The sequence below is a fragment of the Coffea arabica genome, chromosome 6c (assembly GCF_036785885.1).
Source record: "Coffea arabica cultivar ET-39 chromosome 6c, Coffea Arabica ET-39 HiFi, whole genome shotgun sequence".
Lineage (NCBI taxonomy): Eukaryota > Viridiplantae > Streptophyta > Magnoliopsida > Gentianales > Rubiaceae > Coffea > Coffea arabica.
Genome location: NC_092320.1, coordinates 27,912,955 through 27,922,732, shown reverse-complemented (window position 1 = coordinate 27,922,732; position 9,778 = coordinate 27,912,955).

Here is a 9,778-nt window from a genome sequence, read left to right as displayed (position 1 = left end):
GACAAAATGATTATTATGTTCCTTCTTCATAAGCTTGTTCGGTCTTTCTTTTTTCTTTTTTCTTTTTAGCTTTGATAATCAATGTTTGAATTGCTTTTTTTATGAAATGAACTTGTCGTTGTGTTGTTGAAGTGTTGGAATAAGTTACAAGTAAGATTAAGTAAAAGATAATGGTTTTGTGTATGTCCTCCGTATGTTTGAAAAAATGTCCAAGTGAAAAAAAAAACTAAAATAGTAAATTTTGTGTGTATATATTTGCTAAAGTAGATGGTTATAGCTAATTCATGGCCTGAAAAATTGGATAATTATTTTTTTCATTTTTTCCCAAGTCTAAAAGGCAATGAAATGAATTTTTTTATTTGGGACTGTTGAGCTTTCAATATGCCATATTGTTGTTGTTTTTTATTGATTTAAGGTCATAGTTGTATTGTAAAAATTGCAAGGAGTATTTTGGTATAAACTTTATGAATTTTGGTGAAAATTTGAGTGATTTAAAAAAAATCCAACTATACATTGCTCTTTTGAGCGCCTCTCGTTCGTTTTTTTTTTGTTGTAAAAAATAAGGTCGAAAACGGATTTTACATGAAAAATCGAGTAGGGAGGTGTGTTTTGGTGAATTTTTTTTATCAGAAAAGTCACCGGCGTCCGTCATGATCGTTGGTGTCGCGCCCCATTTTTCGCGATGGGAAAATAAGATGTGTTTATAAAAGATGTGATTTTATTAAAAAAATAAGTGAAAAAGGACCTAATGGGACATTAAAGAATGCGACAGTTTCAGTCCAAAATTTAGTCTAAAAAGGGTTTTTAAGAAAAATTAGAAGTCGCCACTTGGTATTGAATTTGGGTGTACCAAGTCACCCAAAAAGTGTTTTTAAATAAAATAAAATAAAATAAAACCCTTTTCGACAATTCCAAATCTTTGAAAACAGAGAAAATGAGTACTGAAGTCACAGTTAAAGAAAGGAAAGGCAAAGGTTAGATTAACTCAAACCTAATGCACCCTTTCAACCTACTCCAAGCTAGTGGCGTGGTTTAGTCAAAATTTTCTTAATCTAACCCTTAAATTTATCACATTGGGATGTTTTCTACATGGATGCAAATAAAAATATCGATAGGGACAAAATGTCCATTCAGGGGTTTAATTGATATCAATCGCATTAATTGCGAAGGCCAAAATAATTTCTTGAAGGGGTCACGAATATGCGAATGATGAAATTTAATGAAAAAGAAAAGAAAAATAAATTATATACATAGATATAAGTGATAAAAAAAAAGGAATGCAACATAATGGGTACGTGAGGCAAAAACTCGTGACATAATTTTCTTATACAGGGATTAATGGGGTATTTAAACTAAAGAGTTATAATCACCCATATCCATGTTCAAAGAATAATTCTCCTAATATGAACAAGCAAATGAACTAACTTATTCCACAATTTCTTAAATGAAATGCAATTCTAAATGATATGATTAACACATGCAGATGGTAGGGGATAGAAGATAATATAATAGAAAATATCATGCCAATGAGAAATTATCCTATAATAAAAATATGTATGAAAATATAATGAATATCATACAAATGAATCTAATGCGTGAACGATCTAAGGATCTAACATTGGACTAACCCATTTCTATAAGTTCCCACTAGCGTTGGACTAGTGAGAAACGGAAAAAGAACCACAACTAGCTTTGGACTAGTGTGGTGACGTCATGCATTTATAATACATAGTAAAACAAATAAGACATAAATTAAAACAAATAACACATAAGAGCACGTAGCACATAACACGTAGGCACAATATCTAGATGCAGAAATCCTAAGGAAAGCGAATAAAAGCAAATAAAGATCTAACTATTACATTCGGAAACCCTAATTGCAATCTAAATGGGTAAAGAATAGAAAATAATAACATAACTATTACAATTTGGCGTTTAATTGCCTCTCAAATAACCATCAAAAATTAAATTAAATATATGAAACTTAGAATGAATAAAACAAATAATTAAGAGAAAATCACTCAAAACATGCAAATTCACACATAAAAACACATAAGAGCACATAAGAAACTTCAAAATAAAACAAGAAACTACCTCCCTTGAAGTAGTAGCTAATTGGATTTGGTGTTACCTATTTAACTCCAAAATTAACAAAATCATCAAGACACCAATTTAATCAACAAATAAATCATAACAAATGGAAATAAACATGAAATCAATCAATTGAAACACTTAAATGAAGTGTAATCAATGATTACAGAAGAAAAGCAACTTCTATTTAAGCAATCAAATCTGTTGGGGATCTAATTGCGAAAATAAATAAAATTTTGGGGTTAAATTTTAATTATCACAAAGATTTAGGGCCAACATTAAAGAAAAATAAAGTTTAGAGATCTATTTGCAATTAAAACAGTGACCTGATTGAAAGAAGCCTATAGTATTTAGGGCCATAATAGAATAAAGTAAAAGTACAGGGACCAAACAACAAATTCATTTCTGGGTCTTCCTAACCCAACAGGCCACTTGGGCCATTTTATTTATTTATTTGGGCCGAAAGCTTCCTAGCCCAACCGATACCCAAAGGAGAGGAGCAGGCTAAGCCTGACTCTTTTACCCAACAAACCCAATGAAAAGAGTGGGCTTCAATTCCCAAACCCATGCTGAAATCCATAAAAATAAACCAAGACCCACTTCCTAAAACCCAACAAAAATGAACCAGATTTTATTCCAAAACCCAACCAAACAAACCTTAGTCCAAAAACTCCAATTATTTTACCAAGCCCAATAAGATAATAAATTCACTAAAACAAATTAAGGTTTAATTATATCCCAAATCACAGAAACAACATGCTTAGAGATGCACTTAAAATATGAAAAGAAGATGAAAACTCAATAGGGACATGACCGGTTCAATTACAAAAGCTTTTGGGCCACAATGTAATTATTTAAAAAATTGGGGAGCTAAATTGTAAATTTTTCAGATTATCATGCAAAGCTTCTGAAAATCATCTCCTGCAACTTTCTCCTACAACATTCTGTCGGTGGCAATGGCTACCACTGACGGTGCCACCGGACGCCAATCGCCGGCAATTTTTCGGGTCGCCAAAAATTACCAAAATACCCACTCCCACTCGATTTTTCACGTAAATTTCATTTTCGGAGTTATTTTTTACAAAAAATGAACCGAAGGTAGCCAAAATGGCTAAAAACAAATCAGCTTTTTATTTTTTAAAACATCATATCTTTCACCAAAAATCATAAAAATTATACTATAACAATCCTTACAACTTCTACAATACAACTATGATTTAATCTGACAAGAAAACAACATAAAAAAAACTAAAATAAAGCAAAACAGCCCCCTAAAATTCTTTTTTTGTTATTTTGGCATTTTTCAAACAATTAACATGCATTCACAGAAATCATTTTTTTTTAATGTTTATTCGTGACTTCCCCAAAAATTCAACAACATCAGTAGCAACAACAAACGAAGCCAAGGGACAAACAAACATCAAATCATGTAATTAATTTAATAAATTAAAGAAAGGAAAAAGCTGAAAAAAATAAAAAGAATAAATACCTCAATGAAGATTGTAGTCTCTTGACTAAAATTTGATGAAATTACAAGCTCCAATCATTTTTATTGGTCTTGCCCCTTTCTTCTCCAAAGCTCGAGAGATAGCCGAGAGAGCCCAGGGAGTTTTCTTCCACCTACCTTTGTCCGAGAGAGTCCAGAGAGAGAAGTTGAGAGAGTTTTTTTTTTCTTCTTCCATTTTCTGCTCCTGCCCCAGCCGAGGTCCTTGAAGCAAATTTTTCTTCCTTTTCTCTTCATCTATCCATTGCATCTTCGGTCAAAAACAAAACCATCATGGGAGGCATCATGATGAATAAGGTCATCATGATGTCTCCACTATCTTTTTCTTTTTTTTTTAACAAAAACTAATTTTATTTTTCTTTTCTCTTTTTTTTTAAAAAAACAAACCTGTAAAAATGAGAAAACTACACATTAAAATGTAAGAAAATAAATAACTCATTAAATAGAAAATAATCAATAAAATATTAAAATTTGACAAAAATTTGATGTATACAACTTACCCCTCTTTGTATAGGGTTTGACAAAAAAGACATAGACACCAAATAACTTACCTGTTTTTTCTAATTGCACCTGGGCTAAGATAACTAGCCAAAATTTGGCTATAATTATTGGATAAAATGACGCAATAAGGTTGCAAAAGACGTGACCGTACTCGTATAGAGTTGCCTACGTATCCCATCATGGGAATCAGGTCAAACGTAGTTCGAATACCAATGAACCACAAATGAAACAAGTGCATTGACCATATATGATCTTTGCAAAGTATAAGAAGTCTGAACTCTCAGAACTTCTAAACATGAAACACAAGATGAATGAGAAAACACAATTGTTAATTAAAACAGTCAAAAGAAGTAAATTGTCATAACTAAAAAAAAATGCACGGAGAAATGCAGCTACACTCCAAGAAGGAAGTTAGAAGAGTGTGCAGCGGACGCTGAGACTCGCAAATAGGAAATTAAATTTGATTGTCAGGAAATAACAGATTGATAGAATAAGACCCGAGCCCAATAAAATAAAATGGTCAGTGGGATAAAACCCGACTCTGCCGAGATTGGTGGGATACAACCCAAACCCAATGAAACAAAAGCGATCAATGGAATAAAACCCGAGCCTGCCGAGATTGGTGGGATACAACCCAAGTCCAACGAAATAAAAGCGGTCAGTGGGATAAAACCCGAGCCTGTCGATGTTTGTAGGATACAATCCAAGCCCAACGAAATAAAAGTGGTTAGTGGGATAAACCCAAGCTTGCCACAAAATTTGGTCAGTGGGATAAAACCTAAATCTGCCATAAAATCGATCAGTGGGATACAATCCAAGCCTGTCGTAAAATTGGTTAGTGGTATAAAATCCAAGCCTGCCATAAAATCGGTCAGTGGGATACAACCCAAGCCTGCCGTAAAATTGGTTAGTGGGATAAAATCCAAACCTGCCATAAAAATGGGTCAGTGGGATACAACCCAAGCCTGCCGTAAAATTGGTCAGTGGGATAAAACCTAAGTCTGGCATAAAAATTGGTCAGTGGGACACAACCCGAACCTTTCATGAAAATTTGGTCAGTGGGATAAAACCCGAGCTTGCCGTGAAAATTTGATCAGTGGGATAAAATCCAAGTCTGCCATAAAAATTTGGTTAGTGGGATAAAATCCATGTTTAATGGCAATGTGATGAAATGCTCACTAATTTAGTGGCCAAGTAAATGAAATGCTCACTAGTGGGACTAACCCATGTTTAGTGGCGATGCAAATGCAATGCTCACTAGTGGGACTTACCCATGTTTAGTGGCAATGTAAATGAAATGCTCACTAGTGGGACTAACCCATATTTAGTGGCAGTGTAAATGAAATGCTCACTAGTGGGACTTACCCATGTTTAATGGCGATGAAAATGAAATACTCACTAATGGGCTGACCCATATTTAGTGGCAGTGATGAATGAGATGCTCACTAGTGGGATTTACCCATGTTTAGTGGCGATGAAAATGAAATACTCACTAGTGGGACTTATCCATATTTAGTGGTAGTGAAAATGCAATGCTCACTAGTGGGACTAATCCATGTTTAGTGGCGGTGAAAATGCAATGCTCACTAGTGGGACTAACCCATGTTTAGTGGCAGTGTAAATGAAATGCTCACTAGTGGGACTTACCTATATTTAGTGGCGATGAAAATGAAATGCTCATTAGTGGGACTAACCCATGTTTAGTGGCGATGTAAATGAAATGTTGGCATGTATGAAAAAATTGTATAAGATTTATTTGAAAAATTATCCAAAAATTTGCCCCGGTGTGATGTGCTGTCATTTTGATAACCTTAACCTTTCGGATTTTTACTGAGGTCACCCCTCCTTTTTCTTTTTCTTTTCCTTTTTTCCTTTTGTATTTTTTTCTCTCTTTTTTTCTTTTTCTTTTGTTTTTGTTTTTGTTTTTTTCTTTTTTTTTCTTTTTTCTTTTTTTTCTTTCTCTTTCATTTTTTCTCTTTTGTTTTTTTTTATTTTTGAAAAAGACTTCCTCTCGGGGTTTCACCTAATGAACAAATCTTGTCGACTATCATTATCAATTCAGAAATGTGTTTTGAGAAATGATGGCATCAGTGCGATAATTCTTCCCATGCAAAATTTGCGAAGGTGTATTGATATCATTTGTCATTTGATTAAGTGATTTTTATTAGAGATAATACTAAGGCAGAGGTCGGGACTTTATGATTTATATGATGGAGTCAGGTGGGGTGTAGAAGAAATGTTAAGGCTTGAAAACAAATCTTCAAAAAAACTTTCAAAAACTCTAAGACCGCGTTCTATCAACATTTACCCCAGTATGAGTAAATAAAACTGAAAAAATTGCCCCAGTTTGGCTTTGAATCTTTTTTTCTTTTTCATCTCTTTTTTTTATGACAAATAGGAGATAAAAATTTACCCCAGAATGTAGTTTGCAATCTTTAAGGGGGGGCTATCAAATGAATGATTAAGTTATTCTGAAGGTTCGAAGGGAAAAATCAGGGGTGAAATGTTCAAAGAGAAAAGAAGAAGACCCGCCTTTAATCCACCTTAGATGGTGTCTCAAAAAGAAAAATCACATAATCAGATAAAGAATTTCTTACACATGTCTAAATTGATTAGCAGAGGAAAGACCTGTCCATCCAGGTCTGTGAGAATGGACGTTCCTCCAGATAGCACTCTTTGAACAATAAATGACCATTGCCGAGTTGGAGCAAAATTTTCTTTAACCTCCTCTTGAATCGGAAGAATTTACTTCAAAACCTTATCCCTTATTTCAAATAAGCGAAATTTGTTTTTCTTGTCATAAACAATGAATCATCCTTTGTTGATAGCGTTGTCCATGACAAACATTTAACCTCTTTTTCATCAATTAGAGGCACGAACTCATTGTGCTCCTTGATCCATTTGATTTCTTCTGCCTAAGCATTTGTCAACATGTGCAAGAACGGGATCTCAATTTGGCAGGTATTATCACTTCCATTCGAAGCATAAGAGAATAAGGTGTTGTCTCAACTTAGAAATGTAATTTCCAAGTGAAATGCTCCCAGAGTTCAATAGAAAAAAAATTTGTAAAATCAAAGGAAAAACTTTTTTTTTTAACTCCCTTTTTTCCTTTCTCTCCCTTTTTTCCTTTTTCTCTTTTTTGTCTTCTTTTTCTTTTTTTTTCTTCTTTTTTTTTCAGTCCCCCCTTTTTTCTGTTCTCTTCTTTTTTCTTTTTTTTTTTGTTTTCTTTTCTTTTTCTTTATTCCCCCTTTTTTCTTTTCTCTTCTTTTTTTTCAATCCCCCTTTCCTTTCTTTTCTCTTTTATTTTTCAAGTTGGCTGCTGAAATATGTACTCCTTTTGAGTAAATAGCCGATCCTCTACTTTGCAAATGTAGCATTATTGCTCGATTTTTATTTGTGATTAATCTCCAAATTTGCAAGTTTTGAATTGCACTTTTTCCTCGATCTCAACCATAAACACCTGCATAAGGGGAATTTTTTAATTTTTAATTTTTGTTTTGTTTTTTTTAGCAATGATGTAACAATTAAGATTCATACAAAGTATTGACTTATCAAGATTTTAAAAATATATACTTGATCTTGGACATACCCTACAAATGTATTATAAAATTTTTGCCTCAATTTGAACTTATTTGGTGAAATCTCACAGATATTACAAAAAAAATTGCCCCGATTTGGGCTTATTCTAGTTGCAAAATAATCACATACAATGTGAATAGAAACTACATTTTTCAAATGAAGAATTTAAATATCATATCCAAACTCATGTAGAAGATTCCATGATAAATCCCTCAAAATATGACCAAATTGAAAAAGATTTCTTCCTTGTTTTGGGATTGGTGTTGAGGGAAAATGATCACTTTTCTTATGAGCTCATCTTTTAGAACCAATCAAATGGATATTATTCAGGATTTTGAGATGGCTTAAGGGAATGGTATGTCAGAATCTGTCTTTTTTTTTTTGTGCCCAAATTGTATCCAACACATTCAATATCGCATCTTGGTGAAAGCAAATAACTTATCACTCTTATTTTTTGAGAAAACTCAGTCAACATATAAGCTTTATAGGCTTGTAATATACGGGTAGAAACGATAGCTAAATATATGAAAATAGTTTATGGCCTTATGATCATGAGTGATTGGTAGATTCCTTAGAGGCAAGATTTTCACTTCAAATTGTCATGAAAGATAAGTCAGCAATGGACTTTATAAGCTTGTAATGTAGTTTGACAACGATGGCTAAAAAAACTTTCAAGGACAATGCACTTAAAATCGCATTTCTTCCCAAAAATTGCCACAGTTTTGGACTTAAAATCAGGAATTCCATTTTGACTCCCTTTTTCTTATCAATTCTCTTTTTTTCTTCAACAATCACTAAGGGGAATGTAGCATTGGATGTCTTCGCATTTTTCTTTTTTTTTTCATCATTTTTTCACATTTTTCTTTTCTCTCTTTTTTTTTTACCAATACTGATATCCCAATGTCAACGATAGAATTGAAAACTCCTAATTTGAAGTGTAGATGGCCCCTCTTTCTTTTCAATATTGAAGACCAAATATCAATGGTTGAGTCAAATTCCCTTAACTTGTAGCATTTTCTCCTTTCTTCTTTTTTTTTCTTTTTGAAATCTCCTTCCCCAGTGTGGGGGTGCAATCGTAAGTACTTTTGAAACGAACCACTAATTTAGGCTCAAATGAGGATGCAAAGGATAAAAGTGTTTAGATGGTAGAAACGATGGCCAAAACATCATTCTTATTTCTCATGACAACCAAAGTAAAGAATAACCCGTTGGAAAAATCCATTTCCATTTGACATTCGAAAATTTTTCCATGGAGGGTCATGATCACTGAGGCTTTTATTTGAAACGAAATTCTATTTTTTTGAAGTCTCAAATGGGAAAATAAATGATAAAATCTGTATAGCTAGAGAAACGAAAGCCTAAAGTATCATTCCAAATTTCCAAAACAAATAAGAAGTAATGTATATTTTTGCTTTCACTCAGATGTTGATTGAATCTGGTTAGACATACTTGCCATTTTCACAGTAAAATTGTCTCACTTTGAAGCTAGTCAATCAATGCGACTGACTTTGGAGGTTCAATAGAAGTGGACAAAAAAATGAAAAAGAAAAGTGTCGGGGTTGATATTTTATAACAAACTATCAAATTTGAATGACCCCTCTTTATTTTTGACTACTCTTATTGAATAGTTTAGACCACAAATTTAGTGTATGCAAAGAATTTTAGGGATTGGACATACACTCATGAATTTTCGAACAAGAGGTTGAAAAATCTCAATTTAGTCTTATTTTTTAAAATCTATCATGAAATCTCCCAATGAGCAAATAAAGAATGAATATATACAAAACAATAATTGTCTAAATAAAAACTTTATTATTCAAATGTTTGAAAATTTTTTTTTCAAATATAATACATGTGAGAAAATGAAAATCTCTAAAGAATACACTTTTAAATATATACACACTTTCTCTTTCTATTTTTTGAGACAAAATGTATTAGAAACAATGAATCAAAAGATTTTTGAGATGCTTTAAACTGGCATTTTCAAATGGATTTTTCATTCATTTTTTGCATTTTTTTTTACATTATAAGATCTGCCCAAGAATCAAGTAACACTTGTAATTTTTCAAAATTTATCAGACCCAAAAATATTATCAGATATAA